This window comes from Saccopteryx bilineata, chromosome 5, assembly GCF_036850765.1.
Source record: "Saccopteryx bilineata isolate mSacBil1 chromosome 5, mSacBil1_pri_phased_curated, whole genome shotgun sequence".
In the NCBI taxonomy this organism is placed as follows: Eukaryota; Metazoa; Chordata; class Mammalia; order Chiroptera; family Emballonuridae; genus Saccopteryx; species Saccopteryx bilineata.
The window spans coordinates 240,710,105-240,717,033 of NC_089494.1; positions in this window are offsets into that span (position 1 = coordinate 240,710,105).

Sequence of the window (6,929 nt, forward strand, 5' to 3'; positions counted from 1 at the left end):
GCAGAGCGACGCCCCAGATGGGCAGAGCATTGCCCCTTGGTGGGCATGCTGGGTGGATCCCAGTTGGGCGCGGGCGGGAGTCTGTCTGACTGCTTCCCCGTTTCCAAATTCAGAAAAAAAAAAAAGAAAAAAAAAAGATTGTTGTAAATACTGCCTGATGAGTTTAACATGCAGCTACTATCAATATTAAAAATAACAAGAATCATATAAGAATCATATATAAATAAGTTAAAAAGTAAGCTACAAAAAATATTCTAATAATTTATCTTGTTATAACTACTTAAGACTATAGAAAAAATTACCAGTATGAAGGCTTTTCTTTTCTTTCTTTCTTTCTTTCTTTCTTTCTTTCTTTCTTTCTTTCTTTCTTTCTTTCTTTTTTTCTAATTAAGGGAGAGCAGGAGAGGCAGAGAGACTCTTGCATGTGCCCCTACTGGGATCCATCCAGCAAGCCCCCTATGGGGCTCTGCTCTGCCCATCTGCTATTGCTCCATTGCTCAACAACCAAGCTATTTTTAGCAGAGGCCTTGAGCCATCCTTAGAGGGATGCCATCAAGCCATCCTCAGCTGGGAGGGTGCAATTCCCTGGAGCCAATTGAACCATACCCGTGGGAGGGGAGAGAGAGAGAAAAAGAGAGAGGGGAGAGGGAGGGTGGAGAAGCAGATGGTCTCTTCTCCTGTGTGCCCTGACCTAAAATTGAACACAGCACATCCATATGCAGGCTGACGCTCTACCACTGAGCCAACCAGCCAGTGCAAAGGCTTTACAAATATTAAATTATTACACTATTTGTTTAATCTTTAGCATTCCATGAACTGTTAAACAAGAAACTAATACAAAAAAAAGTTCAATGGAAATGCATATTAACGAGCAATTCACTTATGTCATTTTGTTCAGAACATCAAGGAAGAAAGCACTTTGATACCATTGATTTGAAATGATTCTTGATTCTTATAGAACAATTTAGAAATACATTTAATTAGCATTTTTTGGAAGGAAGCTTTAACTTTGGAATTGTAGAAATGTTTTTAGGTATACCAGAATATCCTTTTTTTAATGTAGTGAATCTTTTTCATTTATTTAAAAATATTTTATTTTAGGTATTATCTAATGTTACATAAATTCTCTAAATGCTAATAAAATGTATTTGGTGCCACCTAGGAACTTATATTCTTTTTTTTGGGGGGGGGAGATCTGAACAAAATAAAAATACTATTTAAAGAAAAGCAAGTTTTTCTATTTTTATCTTCATAATATTGTAGAATTGGAATATGGCTAGTCATATTTTCACCAGATTTGGAGATTGTGATTTAGATGATCTGTTTTAGAATATAGGCTATATGGGAACTCTAAGAGCATCCCAATTATATAGAGAGGAACACTTAAAAGCAAATGATAGAGGTTTCTTCTATAACTGTCAACCAGAAGAGACATAATCATAAAGCTAAGGATCTCTGGAAACATCTTGCATAGGTGAACAACATGCCCAGAAGAGATAGTTAGTCCCCTCTGCTATCATGTGGAGGATGATTATTGAACCTAGTAGAAAACTAGATTCAATAATAAGAAAGATAGTAAAATAAATCAAGAAGATGCAGCCTAAGCAATGACCTTTATTACTTTCTCTTCAGTACTTTTAGGAAAAGAGAACTTCTTAAATAAAATTTTTCTGTGGAAAAAAAAAAAGTCTGCAACCCAGAGTGATCTTATTAAAGGCTTTGCCATGAGCAATGGCAGTAAGACTGAACGGAGGATGCAACCTGCAAATAAACTTTTTGGACTCTTAACGCATAAAAACATGCATTCTAGAATATTGTTAGCAAAATGTGACGTGGAATTTCTCTGTATATTTGATGTAACAGAATAGATTTTGTAATTCTCAATTCTGTGAATCAACCTAAATTGAGCCAGAGATTGTGTTTGACAAAAAAGATTAAGTTTGGATAAATTGTGTCTACCTAGTGTTTGTTTGCCTCAAGTAGTCAAAAAGGTAGACTATCTGGATGTAAAATTTAGTTGACAGGTAAAACAAATAATTTGAGTGAAATACTGTCAATAACTGAAATGTATAGAATAGTATAATTATAGTGTTTCACTTAATTTCACTGTACTTTTGCTTTGTAGTTTAGAAATGAAGGCTGGATTTGTTTCAAGAATAGAATAGGCTCCCCAAGTTTTGGGGCTAGCATCTTGAATCCAAGTTGACTTTTCTGAATTGAGTAAAAAAATACCTCTCATTCTAATGTAATTATGTTGGTGAATATCCTGGGATTCACTACATTAGGAAGAGATGGCCAGGGAAGCAGTTTGTTCTGGTTGTGTGCCAAAAAGGTATCAAGCATATCCATGGACTTAGAGATCAGATAGCTTTTCATTCTCTTCAGAGCCTAAGAGACTTCCAAATACTGGGTAACATATGCCAAGTCTGTGGATAATGAAAAAGTGGTTTAACATAAGGCAGTGCTGCAAAGATGACTGGAAAATATTGACAGTAAAATTAGCATATGAGGACACCTCAAGCATATTAAAACTATTTTAGATATGTAAAGTTTATAAATGTATGCTTCCAGCACTGTAACTAGAAGGGCTCTGTCATGGAAATTCCATTCCTTTATGGAGTCAAGTGTATTTCAATAGGGAAAAATTCAGTCATTCCCAAAGGCCTTTTTTCCCCTTTTCTGTCAGTAGAAGTTCCACATTTGTACCCAAACATAGAAAAATCATTTTACACTGAAGGCTCTAAGAGACTTTTATCATATACTATTCTCCAAGGAAGTATTACAGAATTCAAGCAATTTTACACTATTGAATGATAATAAAAGTCTTGGGTCTTACCATCTATGACAGTTTTCTTCTCATTATTATATTTAACTTGGTGAAAAATTCTTCCTTCTACACTGACTAAGCATGTTATGTAATTATGTAAAGGAGTTTTGTGTGCTATGATTTTGCAGTAATGATTATGGTACAAAATCCTTTTTTGTTTTTTTTTGTAGCAGAGACAGAGTCCGAGATAGGGACAGATAGGAATAGACAGACAGGAAGGGAGAGAGATGAGAAACATCAGTTCTTCATTGCGGTTCCTTAGTTGTCCATTGATTGATTTCTCATATGTGCCTTGACGGGGGTGGGGGGGGTGGGGGGGCTGCAGCAGACTGAATGACACACTCCAGCCACTTGTCTACCCAGTTCCTCCTTACCGCTTCAGTGTATTTTAGCTACCATTTCCAACAGATACTTTCTCAGACCAATTCCCAAACTACCACCCTCACCTTCTCTTCTGCATGTTCTCTCAGTTGCCTTCCCACATGCCCTCTGACCATAGTAATTACAACCTCTTATAATTGCTTATTTGCTTGTCTATATGAGCAGTATTACTGTAGTATGGGCTATATTTACCATGGTATGCTCTCTGTATTTGTTCATTTATCCCTATTTCTTGCCAAAAGAGCATTTGGCATGTAGGATGCTCTCAGTAGTCTTGGATGCATAGTTCTAATTGCACTCTTGAGTTATCACTGATGTCATTAATTTCTGGTTCTCAATTTCATATCACAGCAACACCCTAATTTGGAGAAATCCTATGTGTATCTATTACAAGTTAGGCTTTCAATCAATCTTGGGGTAATATATTAACAAGTGAAGAATATTTGCATCGTTAAAAAACTTGATGTTTTGTCTAGAAGACTGATGTGTGATAATACTATTAAACAATATATAAAACTGCATAATCATAATTTTTGGATACAAATAATGAAATTTTAGGGGAAATAAGAAAATCAGAACAGAGAGAATCTTCTTTACTTCTTTTTTTTTTTACTTCTAGTATATTGCACATTTCCTGGCCCATTCCCTACCACTCACTTCACTTGAACTAAATGCTGGAAGATCATATGGTGCCATGGGAGAATTTGACTTCTGAGCTCTTAGAGAAGGGTCATTTAGTATTCCTGACATACATATGGTCTTCCCAACCTAGAAGAGGGTCTTTCTAAGGTTGTCAATCATGCTCTAACTACCAATCTTTTCTCACTTTTCATCCTACTTGAAGTCTGTGCCAAGCCTTGAAAGTTTCTCTTTCCATAGCTCATAGCTCTCCTTTACACCTATAGCTTAGTGCCATTTTGGTCAACAAAGCTGCTAGGTATTTCTTTTGATAGTTATTTTCTTTTATGACCACTAATTTTTAATATTCTTTTTCTCTGGGAATTTATATTCAGTGCTTTTCTATTGTTATTGTAACTGCCTTTCCCTCTTAACAGCTATATGGCGATAAGCACAAAAATCAACCAGATAATCTATGCCTGACCTTTTGGTCCCATGTACCTAACTGCCAATGAACTTTACTATTTTTGTTTTATTTTTAGTGAAAAAAGAAGACAGACAGAAAGGGAGAGAGATGAGAAACATCAACTCATAATTGTGACACTTTTTTTGGTTGTTCATTTATTGTTTTTCATACATATCTTAATCCGAGGGGTGAGGGTCTCCAGCTGAGCCAGTGACGCCTTGCTCAAGCCAGCGACCTTGGGCTTCAAGCCACTGACCTTGGGCTTCAAGCCAGTGACCATGTGATCATGTCAGTGATCCCACACTCAAGCCAGGAACCTCACACTCAAGCTGGAAAGCCTGTGTTCCAGCCTATTGAGCATGTGCTCAAGCTGGAGACCTCAGGGTTTTGAACTTGGGACCTCAGCATTTCAGGTCAATGCTCTGTCCACTGTGTCACCACCAGTCTGGCTCAATGGACCTTATACCTGGATAAAAGTATTTAGAATTCACAATTTCACATAATCAGCTTCAGTTTTATCTCCCAAAAAGATTTCCTAAAACTTTGCATGTTTTGAAAGCCATAATTGTTTGGCTTCCTACTCATTTTAGTATGTAAATTTCAGATAAGGCATACATTAATCAAGTATTTTCTTTGGGTAATGAGATCTCTATCTGCATAAGGCGAAAATGTTTGTGTGGATAGGTTGGTCTACTATCGGAATATGCATGAGTGCATGTACACACACATGTGTGTGAAGTGCTTTACTTATGCTTTTTTTTTTAGTGTTTTCTCAACCAGTAGAGATTTTTCCAAGCCACTAAACTCTGAGACAGATCCTTAATTCTTAAGTGAATGTAATCAAAATATCATCAGGATTTTGAATGGACCAATGATCACACGAAAGGAAATTAAAAAGCAAAGCAGAGATATAAAATTAAAAGTATTCTATAAGGTTATTTCTCCTCCACTTATCTAATCTCACTTCATCTTTTATGCCTCTAGCTGTGTAAATTTAGTGAGGTTTAAATTTTACAGAGTAGTTGTCACTAAACTTTAAAAGAAATGTTTCCCATTTAGGCTTGAGGGATAAAGAGATGCATTTAAATGCAGGCAACAGTAAGAGGATAGACAATTAAAGTTTACATATATATATGTATATGATATAAAAGCAAAAGCATCTGATGGTTTTGTGGCATATTGTTATTTCAAGGAGTCAAATACTAGGTGTTATGTATGCAAGGGATCATTAAATACGCAAAGAAAATGTATGCATATTTAATTTCAACACATCATAATATGACTTGAAGCTTATCTTGTAAGCATTAGTTATGAAGCTCATTTATTAAAAAATTATGGAACTTTTAAACTCTGAGAATGTTAAAATCTAAACTATGTATGCTGCACTTTAAGTTTATGTATTTGGAAGTTGTTGTTTTAGAATATTGTGACAGTGTTTTGTATATGTAAGTCTTTTTTTAAAAAAAATAAAAGCAGTACAAATAGTGAGGATATTTAATATGTAGAGTAGCTGCTGTGGGAGACAGTTCTCTATGGATGATAATGTTTCCCACATCTTGTGAGCAAAGTACTACAGTGCACTTGTCCTGACTATGTATATTTAATTAAATTTATTGGAGGATATAGAATATATACCTTTCCAATGTACAGTTCTATGATACATCGTCTGCATATTGCATTGTGTCCTCACCGCTCAAAGTCAAATCGTCATCTGTCACCATGTATTTAGCCCCTTTACTATCTCCCACTTCCCTTCTCTTTGATAATCATCATATACATACTATTATTGTCTGTGTCTACTGAGCTGTTTTTCTTGTTTGTTCATTTGTTGTTTTCAGTTTCATTTCCCACATAGGACAGAGATCATATGGCTTTTGAATTTTTTTATTTATTCAACTAAGCATGATATTCTCAAGATCTATTCATGTTGTTGCAGACAGCAATATTTCATCTTTGCTTATGGCTAAATAGTATTTCATTGTATATATGTATTTAAGACTATATATATTTTAGGGCTATTTTCTATACTTTGTTATTGTGGATATTTTTAAGATGTTTGCATAGTGATTAGCTATGAAAGATCTAGTGTTCATGTCTGTGGCAAAAGGCAGGGCTCCTTGCAGTCCTTTATGTACACTGTCTCCTTCTGAAACAAAGGCAAGGATATCCACCACCAAGAAAGCTTTGGGTTCCTAACCTTAGGGTCCTCTCCCTATCATACAACTCACCTCATGTGTAGGTGCTATCCGCCCCTTTTGGTGTCACCATGTGGGAACTGCAGCTCTGGGAAACAGCGGGAAGATGCTGCTATTCTTGTCTACTGCTATTTCTGTGAGTAATAAATTGGCTTTCATCTCTAACCCAGGAGTCCCATGTCTTCTACCACCATCTGCGGAATTCTATCAGGCTGACTTGTTTGTTTGACAGAAGAATAAACTCTGAGAACCCCTCAGAGGTCTTGACAGTTATTTCTTGTCAAGTCTTCTATAAATTATTCATACTTAATAATAATTTTGTCTAAGCATATTAACATACACCTTTGATGTTAAAAAACATGCTCAAATTAATTAATACTTTTCTCTTGTTCATTCAGAGACAGTATTTGAACTCTGCTCTGTGTGCTTAAAAATTTATAAT